General features: G+C 44.7%; 1 long non-coding RNA gene across 1 annotated transcript; it reads right to left on the reverse strand.

The window, feature by feature from the left end:
• Positions 1-2249: 2249 nt before the first annotated feature.
• LOC115081677 lies at positions 2250-6470 on the reverse strand. Its single transcript, XR_003853853.1, has 2 exons — positions 6101-6470; positions 2250-2390 (listed from the first exon to the last, which is right to left on the reverse strand). It is a non-coding gene; the product is annotated as an uncharacterized LOC115081677 (long non-coding RNA).
• Between the last annotated feature and the right edge of the window lie 868 nt (positions 6471-7338).

Here is a 7338-nt window from a genome sequence, read left to right on the forward strand (position 1 = left end):
CAAGTACTCTGGGTTTTGTAGACCTGGATTTCCATGGAAGACCAGAATGAAGATCCAGAATACACTGATCTAGAATCCTGCTCTTCTGTATTGAAAATCTCCAGAGTATTATCTCTCAGTGTATTGCGTACTGAGGAGCCATTCACATTTGTGAGCATCTTACAGAGATGATGGGTAATCTGCTTGGAATAATCTGAAGTAATTGGGGCTGCTATTTGTGCAGTTAGTCCATGACTCTCCCCACCACTGTCAGCAAGGGACCCATATTAAGAGTAAACAAAGCCCCTTCATCTAATACAGTTGCCCATTAATAAAGTATCAAGGGCGAACATGAGCTGCAATTGGAGATTTCAGATTAAATTATGTGGAAATAAAGGTCAACAAATAAGGTGTAGGTGATACTTTGTGACTAACTTTGGAGAATTATACGCTGTCTTCATATGAAAGGAACTGAACTCTTGCTAGTCAAAGTAGTATCACCTACAGCTTATTGGCTGATCTTTGCTTCTATACATTAAGGTCTATCTGTCATGGCAACCACATTACTTTATTCAAAATGGGACAATGTACATTGAATTTCAGTGCCTTGCAAAAGTCTTCGCACCTTTGTATATTTTTCACATTCTGCTTTCTAAAAAAATACAAATCAAAACGTATTAAAGTATGAGTTTATGTCATTGATCTACACAACATACTCTACACTTTCATCGTGAAAGAATAATTACTGAAATATTTCAAAAGTAATGAAGAATAAAACCCCAAAATGTCTTGGTTGCATTAGTATTTACAGCTCTTGACCCAATTCTTGTTGGAAGCCCTTTTTCCAGCAATAAAAGCCATGATAAGATAGATGCCTACCAATTTTGCCCAGCAGGCTTGGTGTAGTTTTTGCCTATTTTTATTATGTATTTTATATGTGGAATACAAATGAATGTAAATAAAAACATTCTTCTTGCCAGAAGACCTCAAGCTCTTTCAAGTTGATTGGTGATTTCTTTAGACCGCAGTCTTCAAGTCTTGCCATGGGTTTCCCATTAGATTCAGGTCTGGGCTTTGACTGGGCTTTCTTCTTGCTTCTGCTTTGTGGTTAGGATCATTGCCTTGTTGAAAGGTGAATCTTCTTAGTCCTATGGCAGACTGGTACACGATTCCTATCTTCCAGGATCTGCCTGTACTTTGCATCGTACATCTTTCCCTTGATCTTCATAAGTCTCTGTCCCCGCTGCTGCAAAGCATCTCCACAACATATTGATGCCACCACCATGCTTTACTGTAGGGATGGGGTTAGCAGGGTGATGTGCTGGGTTTGTTTTACAACACACATATAGCTTAGCACTGAGACCCAAAAGTTTTATTTTGATCTCATTAGACTACAACCTTCCCCACGGGTGTGCAGTGTCCCCTCCGTGTTGCTTCACAAATGCTATGTGGTACATCACATGGCTTTTCTTCAGCAGACTGGTGAACAGTCCACATTTTTTCCCAGTCTGAGCCAGAGACCTCTGTAGTTCATGTAAAGTAATCTTAGGCCTCACAGTAACCTTATGCAGCAGCAGTTTTCTTAACCCTCGGCTACTGACTTTGGAGGGACAACCTGATCATGGCAGTGTCTAGGTGGTGCCAAACTATTTCCACTTTGCAATGATAGACATGACACTGCCTGCCCCAAAGGCTATTCAGACTCACAGAACTTTTCTTATAGCCTTCCTCCAGTCTTAACCTTTGATTAATGTTGTGGGAGTTCTTTTGCCAGCTTCCTTGTTTTGGCATGTTTTGATCTTTGCTTCAAATTCACTTCCTACAACGGAAACAATTTGATTCTTCAGCCAGGACTATTTGAATCAGCTCAACTACTATGATGGGATACAAGAGGACTGTACTTAAGTTATTATGGGCTTTGTTAAGGCAAGTTTTTGAAATGGAGCTAATCTGGGTTTGCTATGACAAAGCGTGAGAAGACATACAATCAAGACTTTTTTTGTTTTTTAATTCTTAATTACTTTTGGAATATGTCTGTAATTGTTCTTTCACAATCTGAAGAACCCTTGGAAGGTCATGGGTTTGAGATGCTGACCTCTTTTGCCCTCCGTTTCAGCCAGACCTTCATGGCAGAGCCCACATTGAGGAAATGTGCTGATATATTTGGAAGGGACATGATCAAAAGCCCTAAGCCTCTGCCATGCATGCCCGCAGGCCTTACATACCCATCTGTGGTCTATCATTGAGAAATAGATTGCATTCTGCTTTCTGCGCTGCTCTTTCAATGACTTGGCTCCTAGGATGTCTTCAACTTGTCCAGGAGCCTGCTTGCACTCTGCATGCAGTTCAGTGGCCTCCTCTCTTCTGGTCTGGCCTTCTTTGTTGTAATCATTGCAGTCAGCCACTGATTCCTGAAATATAACCCCCCCAGAAAGACTGTCATTCTCTAAGATCTATCTGGCATTAACCATAGAAAACACAATTTAAAAAAAATGTATCTATCTCATGCCTTTTCATTGGTAGCTCAAGGAGATGTTCATCAGTACTTAAGGTATTTGTGCATCTCAGGCTCTTTTCACTAAGCAGGAACTACGCCCATCGGTAAACGTGAGGCTGAAGCAGGTACCAAGGGGAGTCTTTAAGCATAAGAAACATAGGAGTATCCTGCTAGGGGTTTGGAGTTAGAAGAAGCCTCTGCTTGCTGATAAATTCCTTTTGATCCTTAATGGGTTTTACCAAAAGAAAGTGTACATTTTGTGGTCACTAGCATTCCACAAGTGCCTGAATAGACTTTGTTTATTTTTGAACAATCTCAAATTGTTGTGGATGTGTTTATTCCTAGAAGGAAAGAGATGGTTTCCAGCCCTATGCACTTCCCTCCTTTTGGAAGACCCATGGGTTGCATTCTAGCCCAGCAGCTCCCAGAAATCCTCTCTCATCTAACCTGTAGGTGAAAAGAGGGTTAACAAACACATTCAAAAACTGCCCTTATCTCAGATACAACTTTATAAATACACTCCCATTCCTAGGCTTGGTTTGCTACTGCTGGAGGCTGGTCAGCCATCGGTAAACACATAAACAGCCACAGATGATTATGTAGGCCTCTGGTGGTGAACTGAAATAGACCCAGGAGTTAGAAGAGAATAGGAAAGGTGGTCTTCTTCCCTGTTGGTTATGGACCATTAGTTTTTATGTCTAGATTCTTTTGGAGGAAGTTTTAATCCATATGTTGGGATTATGAGGACTGGTCCTATTTTTGTTCTGAATTCCTCCTTTTGAGGAACACAGTTCCATGTCGCAGAAGGACCTAGGGAGATTCGGACTATCATCCAATGTCCCTGAGGAGAAGAGAGCAGTGGTAGCCATCCATTGTACACCTGCTAACAATGTAATCACAGAGACTCTGGAGAGGTTGATGGGGAGTGCTATCTAGGTAGCACAAGGAAGGACAGAAGTTGGAAGAGCTGTGAGAAATCTGACCAATACATCTTCATTAAGGTATGAGAGATTGGGAATTGAAGGGTGTTACCTAGACCACCCAAGTATCTCATTCCAGTTTTGTGAGGAAACTTCGCAACTGCCCTCTGAAATTGGGGAGGGGCACATATTTATTTAGGACTACCATGCTTCATGCAAAGAAATGTTATAGGGACTCGTCAACCAGATTCATATTTAATGTTGCACAGTCCTCTAATAAGTAATGTTGGAACCTTATCATGGCCTCGGGTGTGATTTTTGCTAAAATGTATTTATGAACTTTGAAATGACAGCCAGGGTCTCCCCTCCACTCCCTACTTGAGGAGTTTGGCATTTATTGAAGCGATGAGATTTTGAAAACCCTCATATTCTAGGTGTGCTCCTGGACTCCTGAAGAGGACTCTTCTCAAGGAGTTACATCTCACTCTCTCTTGTCCTCTTTATCACTTGTTCAGTTTTCTCCTTCATGAAATCCAGCTTCCTTTCTTCCTGTTACGTTTTGCGGCTTGTGGGCAGGCCCTGTGAGCCGTGGCATTCATCTGACACTGCCAGCCTGCCTGCCTGGTCCTAGTGACAGGCACCCACGGCTTGGATGCCACCCCCACCACTGCCCTTTGGGGCTGCTCTAGGCACACGCATGTCAGACCGCATGCTATTTAAGGGGCCCCCAAAGGGGGAAAGTGCCTGAGGCACCTGTTGAGGCTGGAGTGGCATTCACTGAGCGGGATGCTAATGGTATACCACCTTCACGGAGCGGAAGGATGGAGGGGCTGCCGTCTCCAAAAAAAAAAAACAGAGGGGTGGGTAAGAGATATAAATTTACCAGTTAGGACATAGGCTATAGGTATTGCCAATTATTAGGCTTGTTCAATATTTGTTGTTGTTAATGTGGCTCACGAGAATGAGGGCTACTACCTGGAGATAATGCCCTTGTTCGATGTACATGCACACGGTTGGCGAGACTCCAGCGTTGCTCTGGGCTTCAACAGCAAGAGGAAATGTGGAAGAAAAAAGAAAAAAAGGTTTTGCATTCACAAAGAAGTGAGATGTAGCTTGCTTGTTACGGCGGTTACTTCCCCAAAACCAGATAAGCCAATGCTTTCAATGCATATCCAGCATAGCTCTCTGCTTCAACGGCAGGGGAGAAAGTCCAACACTTCTCTTTCAACGCATAGCTCTCTGATACAACGGCAGGGGAATGTAGAAAGGAGGATCTGTATATGGACAACAGCCAACGGGGTCCGAATTGCGTAGTCTGGGTGGACGGAGGCATGGGTGTAGCTTGCTTATTGTGGCGGTTGCTACCCCTAATTGAGCTAGATATTCACTTGGATGCAGTTCCAGCAGTGCTCTCTGCATTAATGGTGGGGTGGAGGGGAAATAGAACTAAAAGGTACTAAAAGCCAAGAGTAACAAGTATGTGAAAAAAAAAAAGTACATAGCTTGCTTGGCAGACTAGATGGGCCGTTTTGTCTTCTGCCGTCATTTCTATGTTTCTATGATGATGTCACCACCTCAGCCCTATAGTGGGCTTCCCAGGACTTCTTGTTTTTGTCTCAGCAACGGGTCGCCTTCATTCCCCTGTAGTTTTGAGTTGCTCCTTCTGTCTGCGTTTGAGCCCAGTCTGTCTCCTCTCTCCAGCCCAGCCTGCCTAGTTTTCCTAGCCTGGTATTATCCAGCCATTGCCTTCCTTCCTCCCCTGTTTTGTCAGTCCTTTTCCTTGTTCACTATTCCTGCCCTCGGACTGACTTCTGGATTTGACCCTAGCCTAGACACTGACCCTTCTTGCCTGTCACCTGCTACTGACCTTAGCCTGGACATTGACCATTCTTGCCTGCTGCTTGCCACTGACTCTAGCCTGACTCTTGACCTATGCCCCCCTCCCTTGCCTTCCTAAGAGACTCTTGCCTAAGACCTGCTGGCCCCCGGAATCCAAGGGCTCAACCCAAGGGGAAAAGGGTTACTGTAGTTGAAGCTCCAGACTCGTCTCTTCCCTGTGTAGCTTTGCCAGCTGTTGGTAAAAACCTAATGGGGCCTTCCCAATAGGTTGAGCCAATTTTACAAGGGTCCACAAATCTTAAACTTCCTTATGCTCTCCCTTCTCTTGCCTTCAGATTTCTCTTCCTCCACATTTTTTCTCGTTCCTCATTCCACCACTAAAGTTTCAAGTTGGGTTTTTTTCCTCATTTTTTTCCTGGTTTCCCCCCATCTTCACTTTGTAGGTTCTTCTCTCCCCGTAGTTTTCAGAAAAATGTTGAAATTCCTGTCCCTCACCCCGGAGCAGCAGTAAGGTTGATAGCCCTGGAGCACACTGAGAGCGTGTGCCCCCAATTCCCATGTTGATGCCTTGCGTTCTAAACATGGGAAGGAGAAGCAGTTACAGGTCCAGGAGCACACGCGCATTTACCATGTCCACAGGTTGCCAACCTCTGACGTCTGTAGCAGGGCTGGAGGTGGAAAGAGGGAGCTTTCTTTTACTGTGCTGTACGGGGTCTGCTGGGCTGAAATTGCCTCACCTCCCCCTCTCACTGGGGCTGAAATCACACATTTTGTTGGCACTACTGACATTCTTAAGCATTTTGATATATTGGGCTCAGGCAAGGAGAAATCTTAAGTTGAAGCTTCTGCATGGCCACATCCTTACCTTCTGCTGGGCTCCAGCCATTTGCTCTAGTCCAGATATGCTCCCCTTCTTCAGTGCCCAGATCTACCTGGGAAAAGTACCCACAGACTTTGAACGTCTTGTAGCTTTGATGAAAAACAGGTAGATGTCAGTTCTCAGGGTTTGATAAAGAACCCTTCCCACAGAAAAAAATACAATGGCTTTGGTGGGGATGATCATTAAATTATTCCACAGCTTGTCAAATTATTACTAGAAGAGTTCGAAACAGTTAAATCATCATAAGCAGCCTCTTGCTCTCTAGCTGTTCTCAGTTCTGTCCACAGTCAAATGGTCACACGCCTAAACTCCCCAGATCCTCTCCTTACATGCGTCCTGGCAGCTGACAGCCCAGTGTTGACCGAGCGGAGAATCTGCACGCCACGGCGATGTCACAAAGGCATCCAGTTCAGTGATGACACAATGGGCAGGGGCCGTTTCCAAGGACATCAATATTACCCTGGCCTGACTCACTAGCTCTGCACAGGGCCTGGGGCCTGCATAAACTTAGGGACGTTTTGAAAGCTGAGATGCATTTGGGTTGGCTGCCTCTTACTATACAAGAGTGTCACTGTGCACTTGTTGTTTTTTTTTTGGGAGGACCATACATCCAGTGATTTTGGTAAGGTAAACATGAATGTGGATAACATTATATAATAAGAGACACGAACCCAGCACACCTTAATGTGAAGTTCATCAGTCTCCATATTTCCAAATGTTTTATTCTGTCTTAGCTTTTTTCACTTTTGAATAAAGCTGTGGAAGAATAGTTTCCCCATGGCCCAAATGCTGTTCCCCTGCATGAGGGGGGAAAGGCTGAAAGCCTTTCTCATCTGCCTCTAATTCCTTCAGGAATTAGAGGCAGATGAGAAAGGCTTTCAGCCAGTTAAGCACCATGGTTGATTAAACCTGTCTTGGTGCTTTATAATATACATTAAAAACTATCACCCCCTTTCTGTCTGTGACCCTGCCTGCATTGCTCTTCTGCTGCAGAGAGCCTGCTGTGCACAGAGTAGGAAACCATGATCTGGACAGATTAGGCCCAGCAGCTGGACTGCCGCCATTAGGAGCCTGCACAATTTGGGGTGCTGCTAAGCTGATCCATACAGAGCATGAGGGCAGCAGCTGGACTGCCGCCGTTAGGAGTCTGCACAATTTGGGAGCTGTTACCCTGATCCATAGAGCAAGGGGGCAGCAACTGGACTGCCGCCATTAGGAGCCTG

This window comes from Rhinatrema bivittatum, unplaced genomic scaffold (assembly GCF_901001135.1).
Source record: "Rhinatrema bivittatum unplaced genomic scaffold, aRhiBiv1.1, whole genome shotgun sequence".
In the NCBI taxonomy this organism is placed as follows: domain Eukaryota; kingdom Metazoa; phylum Chordata; class Amphibia; order Gymnophiona; family Rhinatrematidae; genus Rhinatrema; species Rhinatrema bivittatum.